Here is a 24,653-nt window from a genome sequence, read left to right as displayed (position 1 = left end):
TCTGGTCATAGTACTCAAAGCCAAATGCATACAAAGTTATTGCTAGACATTAGAAAATACTGTAATATCTGCCAGCGTTCTTCCCACCTTTCCAGTACAACCGAGTGCGAGATGTCAGGCAGGACCAGTAGTATTTGTGCATGGTGAGTGGAAACAGGTGACCCTGAGCTCCTTGGTTATGGCATATTATAATCCAAGGGTGAGAGCAAGCTGCGCCTTTCAAGGGGAAGGGGGCAGGGAAGAAGGGAGGAAAAGGAACCTGGAATGCTCAGCCCGAGGACAAGGAATTTCAAAGCTAGGCGATAATTTTAAGAGGCAAGTGCCTATCACGCAAACATGGGCTAAGCTCACCCACACACTTCCTCCTCATAGACTAGTTTTAATCCCAGTAAGTTTTCTAAATTCAACTCACCACATACCTGCACAAGCTTGTTTGCTGGCGTAAGGATGGCGACCATAATAGGCAACAAAAAACAGCAGGAGTGGGGAGATGCACTTCTTTCAGTGGCACTGATGATTTAGGTCCACTTAGGAGAATGTATGCGTATAATGTGTATATTATAGTACATAATGTAAAAACAATAGGCATTAGAGTTGATAATTAGCACTAAATAGAAACTTTAAAAAATTCTGCTTAAGAAAAAGCATGTAGTACACAATATAACTAAATGACAATTTCTGGTTGTAAGTTTTATATAAAACAAGTTATTGCTGAACTAGTTTCGAATTCTCACAAAATAACAAAGCAGAAACAAAGGGCTGTGTTTGAAATGCTTACAAACTGAAATTCCAGCCCCCTACATACAGGAACTTCTTTCATTAGGACAAGATGGAGAATAACTCTGTGATTAGCATTCTAACTCAATATTAAAACATGGTCAGGTACAATCAGTAAAGCCATTGAAGGCATTTTCCCAGGTTTCTTGCTTTCTTGTTGAATGACTGCACTTTTTCTTTCAGAGCTAAACAAGTCAACAGTTCAACAACGTCATTATCTTCTATGACTTCCTTCACAAGTGCTGCATTACTAATCTACTTGCATGGCTACTGTAAACACTGACCAGAAGCATCGATACTCTTTAGATTATCAGTTAGAGCATGATTGAAATGGTCAGGCTTCTTGTGCACAGGAACACATCTAAAAGATATCAGCCACCATGAGCTAGTTTGCAAGGCCACAGGTAAACAGGGACAGCAAACAAAGCTGTATTCCATTAAAACAACATGGGTGAAACACATGTGTTTGCCTTCAGATGGAGGTAATTCAAGAAAATTGTGCTGCATATTACTGAATTCTGTATAGTACTTAGCAAAAGCCTCACAGACTTCAAAAATAAAAGAACAGCCAGGTCCTGTTAAATTTACTATGCCCACCCCCTTACATTTAAAGATGGAAAGAAATACTTCCCTCAGGGAAGGGGGGCCCAGCTCATAATTTCTGGATTAAACCCATTACTATTAGCTGCAGAATGAAATTATTAGTGACAGGTTCACTGAATTACCTCTTTACAGAGGTCACTGGAGCTTCCTAGAAACCTAAAACTGCCATTGTAAATTTAGCTAATAACAAGTGAGTTTTTTAAACCATGAAAATTAGAGGTAAACATAATAAAGAACGTGTTTTAATACCCTAATTTAGTCATGCACTGAAGTACAATACATTTGCATTTTCTTCACTTTGAAGTTATAAACTGAGAAATACACGAGTGCTGGCATGCACCACTATTACATCAACATTTTATATCCACACATGTGGATGTAGAATTTCTATTGATTTTCAATATGCTCATTTCTCTTAAAACTATAACACAAATCAAGAATAATTTCTCTGGCAAGTACACAAACCGTAGCTTGATCAGCACATTTAAAATAAGATTAAGCAGAGGCTTAAAATAGGATGAAACAGAAGCTTTCACCATGCAAAATTCTGTTATGAAATGAATCAATTTTGCAAAGATCAAGAATCTGGAAAAAACAAGAAACCACATGCACAAAAATCTTACTTTCATTCTAAGTTTATTACTGCCATTTTAAAGCTTCATTCAATTATTTACAAAGGACCTTAGACAGAAATTGTTCAATCCACCACTTTATAGGCTATGCTTAGTTCTGTTCAAGCTTCCAAGACTGCTAATAAACTCTGTGTACTGTTCCATGTAAAATACATACACAGTTCTCAAAGTACAGCCTGTTTCCTCACTCCCAGGTAAGTGACCTCATCACTGGATTACAAAATCCTGTTTCTCTTGCTTGTGCTCTCCCCCACTCTGGTCCTAAATGTTGTCTTCCTAGTTGTACAAAGGATGCCCTTGATTCCAATCTAGTAAACAGCTGAGTAGTTAAGTAGTTAAGTCTCCGCTATTTGGTGAGAAACCTGAGCTTGAAATCCTTCAGACGGAGTTCGATGTAAAATCCACATCTTTTTCTTAGAGTTGTTATACAGTTGCCCAGCAATTATATCCAAGTATTGCAAAGCATTCAGAGACACTTCTTTATTGCTGTCGCAGTGGAACTTAGACACTGGAGCATTAGTAGGAAGAGCACCGGGCACAGCCTCTGCTCTACAACACATCGGTATACCTTGATGCTTGGACACCAAGGGGTCTGGAGTGTTGCATTTGTTAATACCAAGCTCTCCACTCCTCTCCCATGCAATGAGGGCCTTCATCCCTGTTGTCCCTCCTAGGTTCTGATATACTTTGTCAGAAGAACCTCTAGAAGTAATGACACCATCCTAGCTAAAAGCATTTTGGAATCCCCATTTTTAAATAGGGTAAAATAAACATCTTTAAGTCTACTGGTTCATAAGGAACCGATGGGTGAAACAGTCCTATAGCTGAATTACTGGGGAAGAAATGCAACACCCCACAAAATGGTCATGGTAAATCTCACACTAAAATGCGTGCCACCTCACTGTCACAACTAAGCCACATTCATTAGTATTGAACAGTAACTTACTAAAGTTCTCATAGTTCCACAAGCCTTAAATAGATCAAAAACATATTCTGTTATTTCACCAGTAGAAAGCTATTATGCAAAAATACTTGAATCCCACTGACCCTCGTCACGAGTTCTGTGGAACTATGACCAAAATTCAACAGTTGCCATATAGACTCTCAATCTGAAGTAGACTGATATTAACTTGCCATAGATTGCAGATTTCGTGGTCTAAATTCAGTTTACTATAAATACAATTCCTTTTGTAATTTCTTTTTTCTGCTTAATATTTTAAGGGGGTTTGTTTTAACAACTAACACAACTTATGCAGTAACTAGAGATACCCAGTAACAGACAATGATGCAAAAGGCCGGAAAAGTACTTGATTAATCAACTGTGAGATTCAATATCACCTTTTGTGCAGGGCACATCTACTTCTGAACAAAGCAGGCAAACCACCTCTTCTCTGCTGTGCCAGTTTCTCTACCTTTGTAGTACAGAGGAAGATCACATTGTTCAATTACCTCCTGAGCACTGGGTTTAGCTCTTCAGATGTCTAGGTTGAACAAATGACCTTACTGAAATAAGAATTTCTTCAAATTGCTCCCCTTTGCAGAATTTGCAGAGCACTCTCAGCAAGAGTCAGCCAAGAGGAGACAGGCACTTAAATACTGAAGTATTTGTCATCCCGCAAATGAAACGTCAAGATAATACATATCCATATAACTAGATAACCAAAATACTGAGAAATTTGTAAGAAAATTCAGGCATTGAAGTCCTGGAGTGGTCTAAATTACTCTACTTCCAAATACTATTATACTATATTTCATTAATACTAATATATTTTACTGTAGTTCACTGTAGTTCCAAAGTTCTATGGGTCTAGCTCCTCTTACAGCAACTGGCACCTAAATCTGAAGAGCAACTTCTGCTAGCCTTCAAGACACTAGGTGATCTGAAATTCAACAAACTGTCAGGGGCTGCACTGAATTATCTACCATCTGGAAACCATAAAAATCAAAATTATATGAAGGGTAATGAAAAAATACTTCAAAAACATGATGGTGATGGTAAAGTTTGACAATCTTCCAAGAGAACTAACTGGAAACCTGCCTTTTCTGATGACCCATACAACTTAGAGCAAGCTGAGTGAGAGCTAAGAGCCCTGAGGCATCAGATGAGGCTACCTAGCAGGGTGTCCTACCTGTGGAGATAAACACCCTGGAGATAAACTCTATTTCCTTCTCCAAAGAAATCCAGAATTTTTTGTTTTAACTTTTAAATTAAAAAAAAAATCAAATTTCAAAACACTGAAATTTTTTGCAAAAATACAATTCCCTTTCTCCAGCCAACTCTATATGGTCTCTTTCTGAAAAAAATAGCCCTGTTCAAAATTAAATTAAAGGATTATTTGGAGTTGTCTTGCATAAACACCAGCCAAGTATCAGCTTAAGTTACTATAATGGTCTTTATATTAAGGCTCATAAGTCACACGGCAAATTTTGGCAGAAACAGACTTCAGTCTTTAGGACATACATGTTTAGGTATTTGAACATAGTGCCAAAAATCTCCCAAAGATAAGTGAAATACACCAGGAAAACTGGTTTTAATATCCGAAGAGTTACTCAACCTGAACTGAATTTATCAAGATAAAGAATACCTTTTTTTTGCTATTCTGAGGACAGACGAATCTTTCTGCTCAATATCTAACAGCTGTTGCAAACAACAGATGTTGGAAATTCTTTAAGAGATTCTACAGAAAATCTTTTCTAGAGCAAAAATCTTTGCGATCTAAACACCAGGGTTTCTATAATGAAATCAATTTCTATGCCATGGTCTTAATTTCAGTCTACTTCATATATTCATTCAACCTACAGCCTCTAAGCTTTACATTCAAGAAGTTCTCATACCAGCAGTAGTCTTCCATAAAAAGACTTGTTCACTTAACAGTGCTAGTCTTTGGCTCAGTGAAATATTAGTTCCTGCGACCTGTCAGAAAGTAACTGAACAACAAAATACGCCGGTCTGACAAAAAAAGCAAAAAACCTAAACAAGAACTAAAAAGGCTACTTCTTCAAAACTGAGACTTCTTGCCTGTGAAACTAGGTAGTTTCTTTCTGCTTATTTCTTATTCCAAAAATGAAAATCATAACCTTTCACCAATTTACTAAAAAGCTTTCCTTTTTTCCATCCACAGTTTAAGCCAAATGCATCTCTGCACTGGATCCCAAACTTTAATTTCCTTCTACTTCTGCTATTGTTATGCCAGCACTTCTAAATATTTACCCTTCCCAGATTCCTAAAATGGAAAGAGCCAGGGTTCTTTTGTAGTGCAGATGATTTGCACAGACCCCAAGTAGTGGAGAAATTCTCACGCTTTCATGGGAGGGAACTGGATTTAGGGGACACTTTGTTCATGACAGGGTAAAGTAATCTTTAATAAATTTAAATTGAAGGGTCTTTCTAACACAGAGGGATTATGTATACTTTCCTCATGTACAATGATAAACATTAAAGGTATTAATAAACATTCCTTAGAGAACTGCAGATTTACATTTTTCATAAAGCATAGATGTGATTAAATTGCCTCTGTATCTGGAAGCATTTAGCACTAAGCTGTCGAAAAGTTATTTTACTATATACATCACTTCAATTTATCTTCCAAAAAATTAAACTGTCATTATAGATAAGGATTCAGTAAAAGTTTAATCAAAAAACCTGAGGAAAGACAAACAAAATGCAAGTATTAAACAACATGAAAGAGGAAAACAAGTGCCAGTTTTATGGCTAATGAATGTTTTGGAGCCTCTGCAGGGACAGCTTAGCCACTACTACCGAAGGGGGAAGCCACCTTGGTCTTCGCTGGCATCACAGGCGTTCAGCAAAGTGATCTACGAGAGAAATGCTCCATATCCATTTATTTATTATCAAACCTATAGTCTAACAAGTTAAGCTACAGTAAATCTAAAGGAGATGTAAACATAGAAGATACTGTAGAGTAACCTGAGACAAAAGCAGTTTCCCTTTTCTTCTTTTTGTAAGCACACACTCAGTTAAACTCTCCTACTTAACAGAAATACGTTGCTAAGGCATTTATTCCTCCTGTTGCAACAGAACAGACAGAAGGCTAATGAAAACCTGCTAAAGCCATTAGCTGAAGCTGTGAATAAAAGTAACAATATGTCAGGTATTCTTTAAAGTTGTCAAATTATGCACTCTAACTAGAAGGAAATCCTTCCAGAAAATCTTTTTGAGCACTGAGCCTCTTTTGTTATCAAAGCAAACATTTCTTTGTGTGTATATTCCATTGATAAAATTGGATTTCGCCCCCCCTTATGGATGCTGAAAACTTGGGGGATAAGAATCTAAATGAGATCATCGTTCCCATATATTCCAGAATTCCTTAAGAATCTGTACAAGTATATGTAGTAATTGACAGAGGAATATAATGAAACTTAAAATAAAAACAGTTTTCTGCACAGTGGGAAGCTACAGTTCCTCAATATCCAACTCAGAACGCTACACAGGCAAATCAGAAAAGAGGAAAGAAAGCAGAGGCTGCCAAAATCTGCTTTTCAGTCTAAGGCAGCAAAATAATTATGAACAAGTCAATCTCTATAAAACCAGAAAAAAAAATACTTCAAAGGTATGGTTGTTACTACCAAACCCATTTTGCATAACTCTGCCAGTCTATCAATAACTGTCTCTCTCTATGATCCACGTACAGCACCGTTTCTCTTTCTTTATACGGACGTTTGCTTCTTTCTCGTCTCCTGCTTCTATTTTTATATTTACCTCCTCTGTTCCTGAATTTTCCTACTTACGAAGTCTTCTGAATCAGCAGAACCAGAAACTCGGAAGATTAATTTCTAGAAGCAGCAGTCTAGATAGGAAAGGAGAAATCTCTGCATCTGTCCTGTAGGCAATCTTACTGTGTAGAATGCCTATCTGCATAAACACGATTCATCATTGCAAGAAGTTTAGATGTGCAGGACAGTTTTAACATATAACCAAGAAGCTTCTGTGGGCACACAGGTTCTACAGACTCCATTAACCAGTTTCACCTTTTTATCGCTGCAGTGACCTGCACTGCATTTGCACCTTCCACCACACTGAAGTGTCAGGCACCATCAAGCTCAGTGATGAGGCATGTCTCAAGTTTTCCAATTTAGGCTAAGATTATTTCAAAGCTATTTATCCTGTTAAGGGAAACAGTTGGAAGACGAAATCAGAAATTTTGTTCATGAGATCCATGACAAACGGTAATATTCAAAGTTGTCATTAAAATGATTTGTTTTTACAGACTGACTTCACCAAGAAAATATTTCAGAAAACCTTTTCTAAGTGATTCTTACTCAACTGGTAAGTTACAATACAGTTACATTTCATCAATTTCAGATCAAGCCAGTCAACTACTTTAAACTGTCAAAAGACCACTGAACAAACACTATTTATCACCAAAGCCCCTGTCTTTCTAAAAGAAAATACTGAAAACCAGTACTAGAATTTTAAACCCTTGAAAACAGAACTTTAAAAATAACAGTGGATACTGGCAAATTGTAGGTACTTATTTTTCTTAAACTTTTTTTTTATACTTAGAAAAGCTGCTTTAGAAGTCGTAAGAAAAAAAAAAGAAAAATTCTTTACCTCTACCATTTAAAACTCATCGCTGAACAGTTAGAAGCCTGCCCTATACGCTTACTGAAGGGATAAAGGCACATTATCCAACCCCATCTGCAATGGGATCTGTGATCAGTCAGGAGTACCAGAATTCAAAACGACTGATAATTGTGAAACACTTTAAATGCTGTATCTCCTCTGATTACCTAAACCCTGCAAGTATCACAAGTTTGGTTTACAATGCAGGTAAGCCAAGGTGTGTTATATGTCACTAACTATATATAATTTGTAAATATTTCTCACATACTTTAACATGTTTCTAACGGTACTTAAGAAACTATTTTATAAGATTGACCTTATATTCTTTTAACTAGAAAAAGTAAGAAGCGGAAAGGAAAACAAGCCTAAAAACCATCAACAGCCATACTATATATAATAGAGTGAGTGAAATGTATCCTATGGCCTGGTCCTGGGATGCAAATACAACACATTGGTTAACTTGTATTTGCCTTTGCCCGAAATCAGGAATGAAGACATTACTGTTGTTATCTTTCAGTCTCTGAAGAACAATGACAGAAGTGAAAGAAAACTAGCGTGGGGGGGGGGGATCAACTCTCAATTTATCCAGTTCATGAGCAATCTATAGAAGGTAGCTTTTGTAATCAAAACTATCTGGAGGAAAAAAACATGCTTCCTAATAACATTACTGGATTTTGTGATTTTTCTAAGCTGATAACGAAAATAATACTAACCAGCTATAAGGAATATTATGACTTTTCAGGGTTATAACGTGACTTTGGTATTATTAGGCTTAACAGATACCAAACAATGGAAAATATTTCCAAAGGTAAGTTCAATCACAATGATATTATCTACTTGTTTGATGCATTGAGTAACACAGCTGCTGGCTTCAAAATTAGTAATTACCAGAAAATTTTAAAAAGCTGAAAAAATCTGAACCTTTCATAATCTCTTAACTGCAGTAACCAAAGGTCAAATACTACTGAAGACTGGCTCAAACTTTTCAAAACTCTTTGTTGTATCAAATTATGTGCTTTCCCATTTATCTGGTTTAAAAGGGTATACTTTAAATCTGACTTAAAAGCAGAAAGATAAGGCAGCTAGCTAAACTGGAAAACTACAATAGTGTCAAAGTTATGTGGATATGTATCAAAAAAATATGTTGCTAACACTGAATAGCAAGGTAAGCATGCCTACTTTAAGCTGAAAAGCAGTTTTAGAGAGTGGCAGTTTTAAAGAACAGCCAAGGTTAATTTGCATAGTAAGGAACAGTCTTAAAATGGGAAATGTTTTTATATATATATATATATACATACATATAGTTAACAGTTCTGTATGTAAGTAACAACCAGACACCAGGCCACAGATACAAGCCTTTCAAAACAGTTAATGTCTGATATTCTCAGGAATCTTGCCTTCTCCAATGCAGACTGTATAATGTCAACTCTAAGGAGCGGAGGCAGAATGGAACAGGAGGAGAAAAGGCACCTGGAAAGAGGTAGCGCAGTTCTAGGCAGGATGATGCCACTCTGAAAGGCACTGCGTAAGGAGAAAAGCAATTTGAAATAGCTTGTTATGTTACTCTTCAAGATAAGTTTTTAATGATACTGAAAATAATTCTCAAAGGGAAACTGAAGAAAAAATAAACTTCAAGCTAGAAAAAAAGAGAACATGTTCACAAGAAAATATGCAAATACTTATTGCACTTTTCTTCCATCCATCACCACAAAACACAACACTATGTCCAGATTTCCTACAGTCTAAATTTTAAATGATGCTTTAATTGCCACTAACAGCTAGAAAAAATGTCACTTTCTGGTCCTGGATTAGTTACCTTGGTCACAAACGAGCTGACAACTGTAACAGAAGCCTTCCCAATACAGAAGAATTAAAATCCTGAACTTCCCAGAGCCTGCATAAAGCAACCCCTGCCTTCCTTACCCAGCCAACGGTGTGACTCATGAGAAACAGCTGACTGCACGCAGAATGAAGTCGCCACTGGAAACCAGGTTCATGTGTTACATTTGATGTACTTCAGGCAAGTGAGAAACTTCATTATAACATTCCAAACAGGTTTCCAGGAACAGCAGCACAGTGAATTAGGGGCTAAAGGAAGAGTTGTCAGTTGTAACTGCATCAAAAAGAAAAACAGGAACACATTTCCTGGGGTTTTTTAAATTACACTTCAAGAGCTATTGTTACTAATAGCTGCTCCAAGCTGTAAAAACTGCAACCTCAGAGGGCAAAAGTCAAAGAAACCCTACTGATTTTCCCCGGATTACTCACAGAATTAATAAGATCATTTGGGAGCCAGCCTTGAGGTTATCAGAAATCTCTTGTCACATGCCCACAGTACACTTTTGCAGCATTTCTGTTTACAACTGTTTAATGAACTGCAGCACTGAAGCGGAAATCCTTTTGCCTGCGAGTAGGTCATGCTGGAATGCAATTTGGGTATCTACATATTTTGCATTTCCAGAAGTAAAGTTAGGAAAAAATGAAGCAGATAAGTCTTTAGCAGTTTTTCAGTACAAGGTTCTAAAATATCTTTATAAAAGTGTATTCACCGCTGAAGAAATAAATACCAAAATTTATATACCAATATTATTACTGATAATATAAGCAAATTATCTTAACTATTCATGATATAGTCAAACAGAACATTGCCTTATAGTGCCATAGAAAGTGTTCCTTTTTAAAATATTTTTTAAAGCAATAGTCTCAGGCAGGTAGAAACAATCCAAACAACGAGAGTTCCATAGCTGAATTGGGCACTGCTGTTTTGACACACGAAAAATCCTAAATATCAATGGAACTTAATGGAAGCTATGCTGCAAACTGAATCATAGGGTTTAAGCTACAGGCATGTCTTCACTATACTATATTTAGGCACTTAGAGGGTTTTAGCCCAACCACTGCCACTATTTGCGCACAAATATCTCATATTCTGAGCACCTGGTTTGATGAAGTTCCCCACATTACTACCTATGCAGAACAAAACAGACACCAAATTGGATATCACCTTTCAGCATCCAGAAGTGGCTTGCCAGCCAGAAGGTCAAACATCCTCTGTGAATTTGTGATGGGAGATCAGCAGGAGACAAACCAGAACTGGTATGCCAACTACAGGATAGCCTCTCAATAAGGCCACAAGAGCAAGTCAGAACCAAATAGAGATCAGACAAATAAAAACGAAAATACACATGACAAAGCAGGACCTCAACTTGTCCTTAATGTGAAAAGCTCAGTCAACACCCAGCATTGCTGGAAGTGGTGTGCATTTGAAAGTGTTACACATTTGAAAGTACGTACTTTCTTTCGGCCTTTTGGACAAATGTTCTGAGAAGAAAATGAAAGGACTTGAAGAGGGTGAATCTGCGTAGTAACCAGAGTAACTAGGTAACTACCAGAGTAACATTACTGGAGAGCAGAGAGACTGAACGTCATCATCAGATTGGAACCCAAGGATTTGGCCAAGATATGGGCTGGGAATAATAACGACAAAAAACCCAAAACTTACTTCCCTCCTTAAAAGGAAAAGCCAAAAAGAGGCAAAAATCCCCAAAGCAGCCTATCACAGGTAAGAAGTTGACTTAACTTTGTTATCAATTTGAGAGAAATCACAATATTCGTGGAAGGATTTTGCTGGTTCGATCATTGGAGACTTAAGATTATCAGGCATTCATTGTCACAGCTTGGAAGAATATTGTGCAATATTTGACTTCCATTCCTACATCCCAGGCAATCCAAAATGGATTCCAAGCGACAGGAAAAATTAAGGGTCTTTAGCCAGTTATGTCTGTTTTACTTGAGAAGTTATAAGCAGAACAAATCCAGCATATCAAGAGACAGAGGTAGCACAGAAACACATGCTAATACACATATACTTAGTTTCCAAAATGGAACATTAAGTCTGAATATGGAGCAAGGTTGTGTGTCTCAACTGCTGTACATGGAAGTTCATTGTCCCAAGAAGGGTTAACATGGCAAACATATTGACCATTTCAACATGCAAACCTGTGCATGGTTTTTTGTACATCAGAAATAGCCTTAAAGCACTGAGACATTCTAAGTCATAAATCTATTATATGACACACAGTTTTAAGAAATCCCATGACACTGCTGTTGTCTGCTATCTAGACACTGCTGATTCACTGTTTGCGTGCATGTGTTGAAGAGACTGCTGTCACATGCAACATTCCGCATCCAAGTTCAGCATCTTGTTTGTGTTAGCATGAACTTTTGCCCACTCTTGACTGATTATGCTTTTTGCACAGGAAAAGCTTAAGATGAGTTTTAGAAATTCCTTTTGCCAGGGCAGATTCTCCCTTCCTTTCCCCTCATACAACCCGTTGTACTTGGAGGGGGAGGGAAGAGAAGAGAAACAAAGCTTTTCATAAACTCTCAGAACAGAGAAACAGAAAAACTTCGGCACATATAATTTTGATAAGTCAAATTACCAGTTATTTACACATTTTGTCCCAAAAAATATAGGAACAAAGGGTATCCATTGCTTCCCCTGTACTGCTACACCACCCGGCTAGGAGAGCTGCACATCCTGCCTTGGAATCGACTCACCTATTTCAGACCACTCCTACCAGCAGCTCTTGGCTCCATTCTTCTATTTGTTACCAATGATAGAGAGAACGCGTTACATGAACTGAATGTGCCATCTGAACAGGCTGGCAGCAGAAGTTTGCCTGCCTGCAGAACATTGCTGCCTTCAGCTACCTTCAACTTCTGACAACTGTTGAGTACAGACATTCTTATATCTAGATATTGCTTTATGAGTTTGAGCAGCAAAGTGTCAGCTGGATCACCTAATGGGACAAATGTACACTGGCTGGTGATACTGACTGCAGTCAGGATGAAGCAGACATCCCTACTGCCATAGCAGTTGGTTATATGTCATGTAGGTTATGAAAGAAAACCACTGTCTTGGAGAAGTCACCTAAAGTGATAAGATGCAAGGATAACTTCAATTACCTGGAAGTGACAGTCACATCAATTTCCTCATCTGTCAGTCTTGACGAGCAGACAAGAAGTTCTTTGACAATGAAAAGTAGATGTCTGTCCTGGAGCTACTAGGACTGGCATCACAGAAGAGTAAGGCAGAAATGGACATTTTCCTTTCCCAAAAGCTTTATGGCTAGTAGCATCTGGAGGCATCCATTAGCTTTCTTACAGAGTTTTTGTAGACTTGAATCGGTTTTGAGCAGTGATTACTTGGGGCCCTAGAAATGGCATAGCTTTTCTCTGAACGGAGGAGAGTTTAGGCTTGTAGTCATTCTCTTCACATACTTCATTGATCATTCACCCAAACTGGCCATATCAATGGTGTTTCAACAGAAAAGTCCCATATTCTTTTGCTATTTCTGAGCCAACAATAGAGCTACAAGTAACTTCACTCTACTGTTACTACTACTAGCCCAACATCTTTACGATGTTCTCAAAATTTTCCTGCAAACCCCTCTATCAAACAGGTACCACTGATTTTTTTTCCTTTTGTGCTGCTTCACCAGTAACCCTCTATTTTAGTTTGTCTAATACAATTAAAAATCTAACTTCTACTTTTCCTGGATGGTGACTTCTTGTCAGAACAATGTTTAACTTGGGACTTTTAGACCAAGATGCAATTTTACATAACAAGATTAGTAGGCATATTATCATACCGCCCTTATCCGTGCTACAGATTTATTATTTCATCTACAGTATCTTCAAGCAAAAATTTTCAAGTCTCTTATATAAAAAACAAAGTGAAACTGTCTTTAATGTTAGACATTACCAACAAAACAAAGCTATTATCAACAAGTAGCTATTTAAATATTTATAATTCTGAGTATTAAAAATAAGTAAATTTTTAAATAGCTTTTTAACATGAAAGCAAGGATTGAGAAATTATGAGATACCAAAACACTAAGTATACGAAACACTAAGTATACAGCATGCGGAATGGTTCAGAAAATAACGATACAGCTTAGAGATTAGGAGTGAGAAATAAGGTTCTCTAACATGCTAGTTGATAGCCAGTTTCAGGCAGTATCCGCTAAAAAAGTTACCAGACTTCTTCACTGCTCATGTAAATTGATTGGATGGCTTTATTTCAACTGATGGTCTCAAAAAGTCAAGAATTTCTAGGCACACTGGAGTCTGTTTCCGTTGCAGAGAAGCATCAAGATTTTTTTTTATTTTTTAATAGAAATCTCATTTCTCCACAGTAAAAAGCTTTTACTCAGTAGAAGCCTCAGGAGTGATGGCAAGGGAGCAGACTTGCTTTCAAGAATGCCCTGATGTTATTTCAGCATGCCCTGAAGATTATCACCAGGACAGCATACTCCAATCAAGGCCTCTACTATGCATTTTGCACTGGGTGCAGAAAGCTATATGAATTAGCAGTCTGAGGAACTGTAAGAGTCATGCTGATCTTGCCTACTACATGAATATAAAGTACCTTACTCAGTACCCAAAATGTAATCAAATCTGTATAATTTAAATAAGCAAAAGGTAAATATTTGTGTGCAAGCTGATGGCAGATTTCTAATACTCTTGAACCCTAATTTATGTCAGGAATATGATCTCATGTTTATACGTTCTTTACTTGAGGTGGAAAATTAACTAGTACAAACTATTTGTGCTCATTTGCCAAGATCACACCACTGCAAAGGATACTTAAGAGAGATCAGAACAAAGTTTCTCATTATGAGTATCAGAATATCATGCCACTTAACACTTCCTAAATTTTTTTTTTTTCCTATAAAATCCAATTTTTCTTAAAGTTTGGAAGGGAGTTAAAAAGCAGTAGTTGTACCTGGATTGAAAATAAACAGTGTCTGAACTGATTAGCCTCACGAGGGCAGGAAGGAATCTCAGCATAAATTTCTAAGTGGAGCTCTGCTTGGAATTTTAACAAGGTAATTAAGTATAGACCACTTCAAAGTGGGACGTGTCTATACTGATCACTGGAACATACAGTATTGCAGAAGGGGAAAGTCAGTACTTCAAACAGCATTTGAATAAGATATGGATTTTTTTAAAAAATCTGTACTCTACAAGAAATATAATAACAGCAGACTGACAGAATATGTGAGCAGGTCTGTTTTTCATTTTTTTCAGTTAACATTATTTATGCCTGTATACAAATATTTCTTTGCAAGCATAACTTAGCTGTTTGCTCCAAATACCTTAACATAATTAGAATAGTTTTAAACACTAGTTATGCCATGGTTCCTAATCTTCCTGTGCAGACTGCTGGGTACTGCAAATCCAGTTTGTCTTCTCTCTAGCTGACCTGAGGTAGTACTTCACCTGAACTAGTCCTGGTTGAATTCACGAGTGCGTATCTAATCTCTCTCCTCCAGCTCACATCATACATGATACTACTTTTGTTGATATATCATGTGTGCCAACATCTCAGCTTCTCTGTTCTGTCTGCTAATTTTCTACTTTTAAACTCCAAGCTTTTGCAGACAATCAAGAGAAAACACTACTCTGTGCCATACATATATTACATTGTCTGGATTGCCCTGAACATTGATTATTCCTAATAAACTCTTCCTTCATGCTCACTGACTCCCTCAAAAGATTTCCAAGTCAAAACTCCTCTCCACAAGAGCTCAGCTGTCAATATATTAATTTTATCCAGTTTGTCTGGTGCAGAAGCGGGACTTAGACCATTCCTTCCCTTCAGTCTGCAAGCACAAGTGAAACAAGTGTTTACATCACAGTGTCAGAGAAAAGAGTTGGCTGCTGGGCTTCAAGTTAGCTTATGTTGCAAAACAGAAGCTAACACAAGCAATACAGCAACTGAACACTATTTTGGCAAAAAGGAGTTGCAGCTATTATATAAGCTCCAGATTTTTAAGGAGGAAAAGGGGAAATTTACTTGTCTTTATCCTAAAATAGAATTCCTACTTTTCAGTTTGTTGTTTTCTGTTGTGTTGTTTTTTTTTTTAATAAACAAATCTGCAATTCTGAATTTATGACGACTATATCCCAATGCCCAGATAGATTTGCATTGAAAATACATTTTGTGTACTGAGGTGCACAGGCTCAGTGAATTGAAACTTTGCCTGAGATGACGTCAGCCAGTTGCGAATAGATTCTAGGTGCGCTGTCAGAACTGGGCGTACAAACCAAAAGCCCTGGCTCCTTCTCTGGAGACCTATACAGAAGGCAATATTTCACTTGCAGGATGGAATACACAGAAAGGAAAATACTACATCTGTCTTTTACAACAGAAAGTAATTTTGATAGGTAACCAAATAGGTCATGTCTTCAAATTACCACAACAAAATTCAGAGTGTTTTTTTTGGTTTTGTTTGTTTTTAAAATACAAATATATACACTCTTTTTCAGTCATATTTTGTTCAATGAGCTTCAGAAAAAATATGCCATATTCTGCAGATTTGCAAACTGAGAACATATGCTAGCATTATGCATACCACAATAAAAAGAGAATGCTGCCTGTTCAGCTGAACATCTCTTCCTGCACATGTACACAGATGGAAGCAGCTGTTGCCACTAAATATCTCGCAGAGCTCAAATGCATTTGAGAAACTCTGCTCCCTTCCCCAGGCAGGACATGCTCTTACTAACTGCAGCAAAGCTGGATGGGGTAGAAAGTAAATGCAAGTAGTGAGGTGGTTAGTTATTCCCCCTCAGGCCCGTAACAAGCTATGAAAAGATACTCATACAGCTTTGAGAAATTAAAAAACTAATACAAATATCACTTTCTCTTGTAATTGTTAAGTTAAGCAGCAACATTGTAAGTGCACACTTTTCATTTTACAGCACAGCACAAGCAAAAACTAGGCTGTTTGCACTAAACCATCAAAACATGCAATTTGCCCATCAGGTCCACTACAAGAGTAGGCAAAAAAAGTAGTGTCTGCAACACTGGCTTATACTGAAAAAACAAGGAGGTGGAAGGATGAGGTAATGGAAAGAAGGAAAACAGTTTATCGGTCCACTCACTCTCCCTTTCTAGAGGACGTTGAGCACTTAGGAACAGCAGAGGACTATGTTCCTACTCATGACCTTTCTTTGAAAAAGTGCAGTACAAAGCCTCAAAAAGTAACAGAAAAGTCAGGGTGGAGGCAGAAGTCTGGCATTCCACGACTCCCACTCCTAGCTTAAAACCTCGAGGCAGACCAATTGCTATTTCACAGTCTGCTGATTTGCTCTACTTTCCATGAACCAAGACTGCTTAAGATGTTTTAACTTACCTCTGCTTAGTGTCTCAGGTTAATTATGTTAAAATTTTGTTTCTGGAATCTTTAACATCATCAATGGCAGTAGTGGACTATTGAAAGTCAATATTCAATAAGAAAAAGAAAACGAAGAATCTCCTTGCTCCAGAAGATAAGCCAGAAGTCCTTTTTCTCAAGAATTTTAGAGACAGGTTAGTTTGGTTTGCATGTTTCTAGACAGGTGTACACCTATAGTAAGACAAATTACATGTAAATCGGTACAGAAATTACACACTTCTCTCCAACATTTATCAAGTTATGAGAAACCATTAGCAATGGTACTGAAGCATACTTATTTATGGATTAGAAGAGGCATTACTGCCTTCTGTAGCTCATGAAATAATTTCTCTTGTAGAAACTAGCTACAATATTGTATATACAATATATTGTATATACAACTGTAAGTATTTACATTTCTGTGACTGAAATATAGGAATGATTGTACTGAATCAATCCACAAAATAATGGATTTCTCAATCTTCAAAAATGAGAAAATATCTGATTCTTCAGAAAAAAGTATGACTGCTACAAGACGGACAACTCCGTGGGGAATGTTTTCCCTAAAAGTTATTTGAGCCATAAGTTCATAACTATGAAAGTTTTTTTACTGTTTGAGTAAAATTTCACATTTGGAGTCCATAATATATTTTTAAGATAAGTTTCAGATATGGCAGAGGCCCTCTCTCTACAACATCAATTCTGCAACCATGTAGCCAAATTTTCTCATTTCCAAACAAATTATGCCCCTTATAATCCATCTCATACTTCCAAGAACTGCAATTTTTGCACTACTATAAAGAGAGTAAATTTGTAGAAGTGGTTAGTATTGGACACTGTTTTCTCTATCATAGTACTGCATTGCAATTAAATTATTAAAACTGCCATGGCATTCACAAAGAACACAGTATATCAGCACAGACGGGTACAGACAGTCAGGCTCTCTGAACAACCTGTTCCAGTGTTTGATCATCCTCACAGTAAAAGAAGTTTCTTCTCTTAGTTTAAATGGAGTTTCTTGTATTTTAATTGGTGCCCGTTGCCTCTTGTCCTTTCACTGGACTGGGATGCAAACAGCAAGAGAGCCACAAATGAAAACTGCTACTCAGAAAGAGCTGTCAAAGACAAAAAGCTGTCAGACCAGCAAGAGAAGAGATTTCTAATCTGTAGGTACTACTGTATTTTTTTGCTTGGAAATGCAGAAGATAAATATTTCTAGCCTGCTATTCAGTCACTGTCCCTTTAAAGATGTTAACTGGGTAATGTGAACATGGGAAGCAGGAAAACACATACATTGCAAGTTTTATTTGCAAGTTTTACTCCATGTTCCATCACCTAAAAAACCCATACGTTTTCCATTTCTATGGAGAAACCGTGCCAGTATCTCCACCCAGACAGCTGTATTTTTCCTTTTGTCAAATGAAAAAAGGTTTAATTTTAAATTTCAAGTAAATGTTCCTACATTCATCTCCAGACTTCACTCCATCACTTATCCAAGCAACGAAGCAAACAGAAGAAGGAAAAAGCCCAACTCAACAAATCCATGAATCACACGGAAATTATTTTGCTTCCAAGGACATGATCAATATTTAAATTAGGCACACCCTCCTCTACTGCAGGACCTCATCCTCCACAGCTTCTACCCAACTTCCATCCCACCCACCAAGGTACAAGGACATTCATTAAGTGCAGTAGGATGCACTTATGTTTGCACTATATTTTAACTCATTTAGTTGTTCTACCTGCTTTGTAAGAGAGTCATTACCTGATAAGATATGACAATCATTAAAAGAAAAATAATTAAAATAGTGAAAAGATTCAGTAAAAAGAATCCTCATTTACTTTTAAATCTAATTCATTCAACTTTTCTGCTTCCAGTTCTTTAGAGACACTAATGGCTCATTCGATCAGCTCTTATTTAGAGAGTCAATTACTGTACCGGCAAAATGCATCTTAATGCATCTGCCACCTGAGACCTCTTCATCATTGCTCTCGATTGATTCCTCAGGTCCTTCTCTCAAAGGAAAGTTTTGTCAGTGTTGCAGCATCTTTGTCTAAGCCCCTGCTTTTATTCTTTGCTGCCAGCATCAAGAAACCGATTCCCAGGCACAGAATTTCCATCTAAACTCCATCCTAACTCTCCCTAGTAAAACAACACTCTTGCCATTCTGACTATACTACTTTCCCAGAAGGCAAAGGGAAAAAACCCCATCTATATCAAGAGACACTGAAGTTACAGAAATTATTTACCTTCCAAAGAAAAGGAGTGCACCATACTAAAAACTACATGGAGAATAACTGCACACAGAAGTTAACTAGAATTGGGAATTTCTGTCCTCATTGTCTCAAAGAGTTAAGTAGTCTCACACATTTGTGAGACTTGCATTTTACATTCCCACCTTATATTGTTTCCCTCTCAGCTGCCTGCATCTTATGCATTTGCATACAAGCACCTTCATTTTCTTCCCCACACCTCATGTCCTGTGAGCAAGATGCAGCTGGATGAAGCCACCAAGCATTTGGCACATGGAAATCACAAAGCAGGAGAAATAGAGCAAAGCCTTATTACAGCCAGATGTTGCTCTTACTGGAGCTCCAGGCTCAGGAGTCTCATCAGAAAGAGTATTGTTCCCAGTTGCAGCTTAACAGTGGAAAGAAATACAACAGAAGTAAAGCAAGTTGTCTGCTCATGACAAGAAAACGTTCAATAAAATTTGAAATTTGGCACCTTGATACCTTTGAAATCGATCAGCCTTTAGAATTCACTACCACATGATGCTAAACATGGAATACAGCAAGATTCAGTGCACTGCAAATTTTTATGGTTGACAAGAACATTCAGCTGCTCATACTATTAATGCCAATAGAAAGACTATTGGAAGAGAGATAAAAATCTGGTGTTTAAAATATTAAACTTTTTGTGCCTCTGGCTCATACCATAACAAATAACTTCACCCTCTCTAAGGTGATAAGATTCCTTACGATAAGATTCCAGCTCCATCTCTGCCCCACCAGCTCCGGTGCTCTTCAGCCCCTGAACCAAGCTGCTTCTGTTGGCAAAAATCGCGGAAAACCATTCTCCCCCGGACTCCCTCATACTAAGTTATACTTCTCCCTGGTTGGCAAACTGAGCCTGCCTCAAAGGTGGACCTGATGCATGCCAGAGCTGGTGCAGAGACAAGGCTATCGCACTGGCTTAGCTGCAGTGTGCAACTTCACCCCCAGAACAGGAAGCGTTTAACTGCTTGCTGAAACATTTGTCTTAATGCCGTCTTTGAAAACCACGTTTTAAAGGTGCGAGTCTCTCTTCATTTATTCTAAAGGGAACCTGGATGACTAGCACTGACTAGGTCTTTAACCACTGAAACAGCTAGACTTATCTATGATGAGCTCTCTTCTAAACTATTAAGCTGAGGCTGCCCCAACAAACAGGTTCTCCCAACTACCTACCACAGTACTTTCCACAGACCCTGAAGCTTCTGGCAGTAGCTGACACCAGAGATGACACAGTAAGCAGCCAGACTACAAGTCAAATTCCTATATTCTTTAAATGCCTCTCTCTATCAAGGACGGATCTTATTTTCTGTTGCTACTTCTCCTCAGACATCCCATATACTTTCTTTCTTCCTAAACTTGTTTTTTCTCCAGGTTTTTAATGGTGCACTGTCTTTCTTCCTGCTTATTCTCTTCCTCTATGCTTGCAAAAGCATCGTTCCTCCTACACATACCCGGCATTCTGACAGGCCTTGTTCCAATCAGGACTTAACTTTATTTAACCCTGCTCACTACTATTAATACTTACTCCTCTGCCATCTCTATCTCATCTCTACTCAAACTACCAGAATGTTAAAACAAAGTGTTGAATAAAGTGGTATAGCAAAGGGGTACTGGACAGCTCTCCCCTTACTAATAAGCCTTTTCATGCCTTAGGATAGATCTGATGTTTCTTTTCATGTTAGCACCAACACCAAGTTAATAGTTACTTCCAGTGTCAAGATGATGGTGCTACCAAACAGTAGTAAGTCTCAATATTATCAAGAAATTAAGTTCTAAAATTAATCTTTTAAAAATAGTAATTTTTTAAAAACCTCTAATGACTATTAGAATGGGGGAAGATATGAAAAAAATGACATCTGGCTGAAGCAGTTTCAAAGCACAGTATCAGTTATATAAGAGTTTCTAGCATTTCATGATCACAAAATGAAGTTATGTTCCCTACACTGAATTATGACAAACTATGCAGACCTTCAGTATTCAAATTCTTCTCATGTGTTGAACAACACACAACTAGTACTACCTAAAATCTTCAACTCAGACAAGGTATCTTCAGTTTAACCACAGGAGGTAGTAAAAAAATCTGTCTCTATTATGATCTTGTGGTCAGATAACTATTACATGGCCTAACAAAAATAACTTAAAGACATGTGAATATGGTATTGGATTTCTAACCCGTAGCTAAAGGTACTAAAGTAAACACGCATTTGCATCTGTTCCATTATTTCCACTTGCAGAACATGAAGGTGTAAGTATACAATGTTTTCAGCACTGCACACATGTGAGAAATGGGCCACTCCTTTAATTCAGTCTGAGAATTGCAGCTACTCTCTATAGCTTTAATAGACAGAACAATTCAGCTAGACCATCCCAACAGTGAAACCACAAAAGAAACATCCCAGAGGCAGAATATGGGAGAACAGGAAAGGCATAGTGCCTTTCAGACTCTTCCCAGAAAAGCAGCAACTTTGTGTTATTTCACATTTCTAAAAACCTTTAATTCAGGCATTCAAATAAAGCTTTCGTGACATGTACAGAACACAGTCTCCTAAAGAGACAGAGGACCACTTTACAACTTTGGTTAAAATTTATGCTGCAAAATGCTGTATTTCTGTAAAAAACTTACTAAAGGAAGTTACAGAATTCTTAGAAAGCTAGTGGAAAAAAGTGTATATTGTACATGAGACACTGTAAATTGAAATAATAGAACAGACACGCAACGACATAATAGTTGCAAAAGATACAACCATAATTTACTTAAATTCAGCTTGGCTATACACATTCTACATAAGAACATTATTCCTAAAAGGTCAATATATAAAATCAAGTACAAACATATCAATCGCAAAATCAGGATGAAACTCTCAGAAGCTGCCCAGACTTTCAGCCACTCTCAGATCACTGATTCTTGCTTGTAACAGGTGGATTTCTGTAGGAACACTTTGTTTTCATCAATTACAGCTAAATCACCATATAACTAAGGTTATACCGTGCAGATGAACTCATCAAAATACACACCTGCTTAGACAGACAATTCAGTAATTCCATCCGAGCAGTATTTTTTTGCTAGAAGTGCTAGTTTGCCCTAGCTCAAATCACTATCAATTTCTTAATAGCCTAAATGAAGTAATCTGGTCTTTTTCTAATTGCCACTTAATCCCAAATCACCTACAAGAAAAGAAAAAAAACACCGAACACCAAAACCTAAGATTACTCTGGTAAACACCACTATTGGTATTCTGTGTACCCAGGACAAGCAGCAAGCGCAAGAACCCAGTTTGGACACGATGAAGCCCTTGATACCCAGTCCCTGGATCCCCCTCCTGACCCCTGATCACCCAGAACATTTCAACAACTTCAGCAGGTTTTCCATGAGACATTATTGTGACTACAGCATGATACAAAATAAGCAGTCTTCATCTTACAGCACTTAAACAGTCTCCAGCTTCTCCCATGAATGTAAAGCTATGGATTAATATTTTATTTGTCAAAGACGAAGTCCAGACGCTAATTTTTATCAGATTTTATTGCCATCCTCTCCCAAGACCAACTCAAATATTCTTCCCCAGAAGTATTTTTAAAATTAGATCTTGTAAGCAACATGTAAGTTCCTTCCCTTAGAAGCAGGATTCCATTTAGTGCAGGTTCAAGATACTAAAAACCCATCTAAAAAGCACACCGATTCCTTAGGTAGTTGATTCTTTATTAATACGAGTATTAAAGCTCAAAATTTTATCTCAAATAACTGAAACAGCTTTTTAACAAAGCAGCAAACTGTAGTACAGCATGAATATTGTCACTGTCTCCTTTTAGCAGATAATTTCATTTCACCGGTGCAAATTTTACCATAACTACCTTCCCACTGCTTCTCCCCTCTCAAAGTTTTCCTGTTTCCTAACACTCTGGAAATCCAACATCTTGCTTTGAAACAGCTTCGAAAAACTGGCCTACGGCCAACTTGCAACTGATACTACAGTTTAAATACCTTCCCAGCAAAGTTGCACAAACTTCAAAATACTCTGGGATCAGTCATTAAAATGTTTTTGTTTCAGTTACAACACTAATGAAAACCAAATGTCTAAATTTATTTTAGCTAGCTTAATGGTCTAGGGATTTTGCTTAAGAGAAAGGTCTGAATCAACCCTCATTTACCCAACTGAATAGACTAGTCAGTACAACATTGTACAGAGATATGGATAATAATTTAAAAAGATTTAATTATAAGAGTGTTTCAGCCACAGATTTAATTAAGGAGGCCCGATTAATTGCCTCAATTTGATTCTTCTTCTCCAAAGTCTTCAGTTACAGTGCACCCAAAACTATGCACTTTTAGCTGCAAGTTTACAAAGTTCAATTTGCAAACAGATTTAAGACCCAAAACTAATGCTACACTACCGGATAAGCTACTGCAAACTGGATGTTTTTACTATCCAAGTAAGGTACACAATAACAGATCTGGCCTGAAGTTTAAGTCTTCCCAAAGTGTCTGCTTGTAGAAGATTTCACTGTGTTATGCAAGTGTATCTAAGTTAATACGCATGCCACATTCAGCAAACATAGGAATATTCTGGGTGGGAATCGTAGAATACTAAATGAAATGCTTCATACAAAGCTGTCTTTCAGCTAAGAGTCATGACATTCTGCTGCTGGTTTAATCCATACCCTCTACAATTAAGCCAGCGAATTCTATGCTGGTTTTGTAGAGGCTTAGCAATCTATAACGAACCGATGCTTCAGCAACATTTTACCCCAAATTTGTTTTTAGAACACTTTGTACATACTTCTCCACAACAAAGAATATCGAAGTTCTGCTAAAACAAAAACAACATAGGCTGACACAAATATCTACATTTTCAATGACAACAGTGTTGACCATCATCTGTATCTCAAGATATTTAGAGCATGCACCACCTGTTTCCCACTAGCATTCAAACTGTTCAACCACACGATTAATGACAGCTGCTAAAAAGTCTAAAATAACAGGGAAAAGAAATAAAAGTTTAACAGCAGCTATGTAGGATTGAAGCAAGCCAGTCTTTTGCTAAGTATGAGTCATTATAGTACATACAATACTCTAGTAACGTATATTTGCATTTCACAGCATTCTCTTCAAGACCATTACAACTCTAAAGTTAAGGTTTTTTGTCTGCAAGAATGCCAGAGTGTGCGTGTAACAACTGTTCCTAGGACAGGAGAGTGAGCAAGCTGTCTGTGCACTTCCAGAGTTGTACATACTTAAGAAATCCCTAGCAGAGACTTTCCAATACTCATCCCTAACATGTACATCCATGCTATTTAGCCAGGAACGTATAAAACAGAGCAAAAAACCTGCTCGAGAGACGATACCAAGCGCACAAATTCAAATCCAAAAAGAAAAGTTGAGATTCAGTCATTTAGAAATCAATTGTTTGTTCCCTAAAATATGTAAAAACTGATATATAGCAAGAAATTAAAGGTATAGATCATTGATCACCAGGAAGTAGGCTTTATAATATCAATTCTAAACACATTGCCACTTTATCTGAAAGTGCAAAGTTTACTTATGAACACTGACAT

General features: G+C 37.4%; 1 protein-coding gene across 8 annotated transcripts in view; it reads right to left on the bottom strand.

Annotated features, from left to right (window-relative positions):
• DISP1 (dispatched RND transporter family member 1) overlaps positions 1-24,653 on the bottom strand; it is a 93,738-nt gene that overhangs the window by 52,417 nt on the left and 16,668 nt on the right. For 2 of the 8 annotated variants that reach the window (XM_075147181.1, XM_075147180.1), the window contains one exon: positions 9,520-9,709. The exons of the other annotated variants lie outside the window; for them this stretch is intronic. The gene's annotated coding sequence lies outside the window, so the exon portion shown is untranslated. The remainder of the gene's footprint in view (positions 1-9,519; positions 9,710-24,653) is intronic. 8 annotated transcript variants of the gene reach the window in all.

Source organism: Calonectris borealis, chromosome 3, assembly GCF_964195595.1.
Source record: "Calonectris borealis chromosome 3, bCalBor7.hap1.2, whole genome shotgun sequence".
Classification (NCBI taxonomy): domain Eukaryota; kingdom Metazoa; phylum Chordata; class Aves; order Procellariiformes; family Procellariidae; genus Calonectris; species Calonectris borealis.
This window is presented reverse-complemented; position numbering and strand designations above follow the sequence as displayed.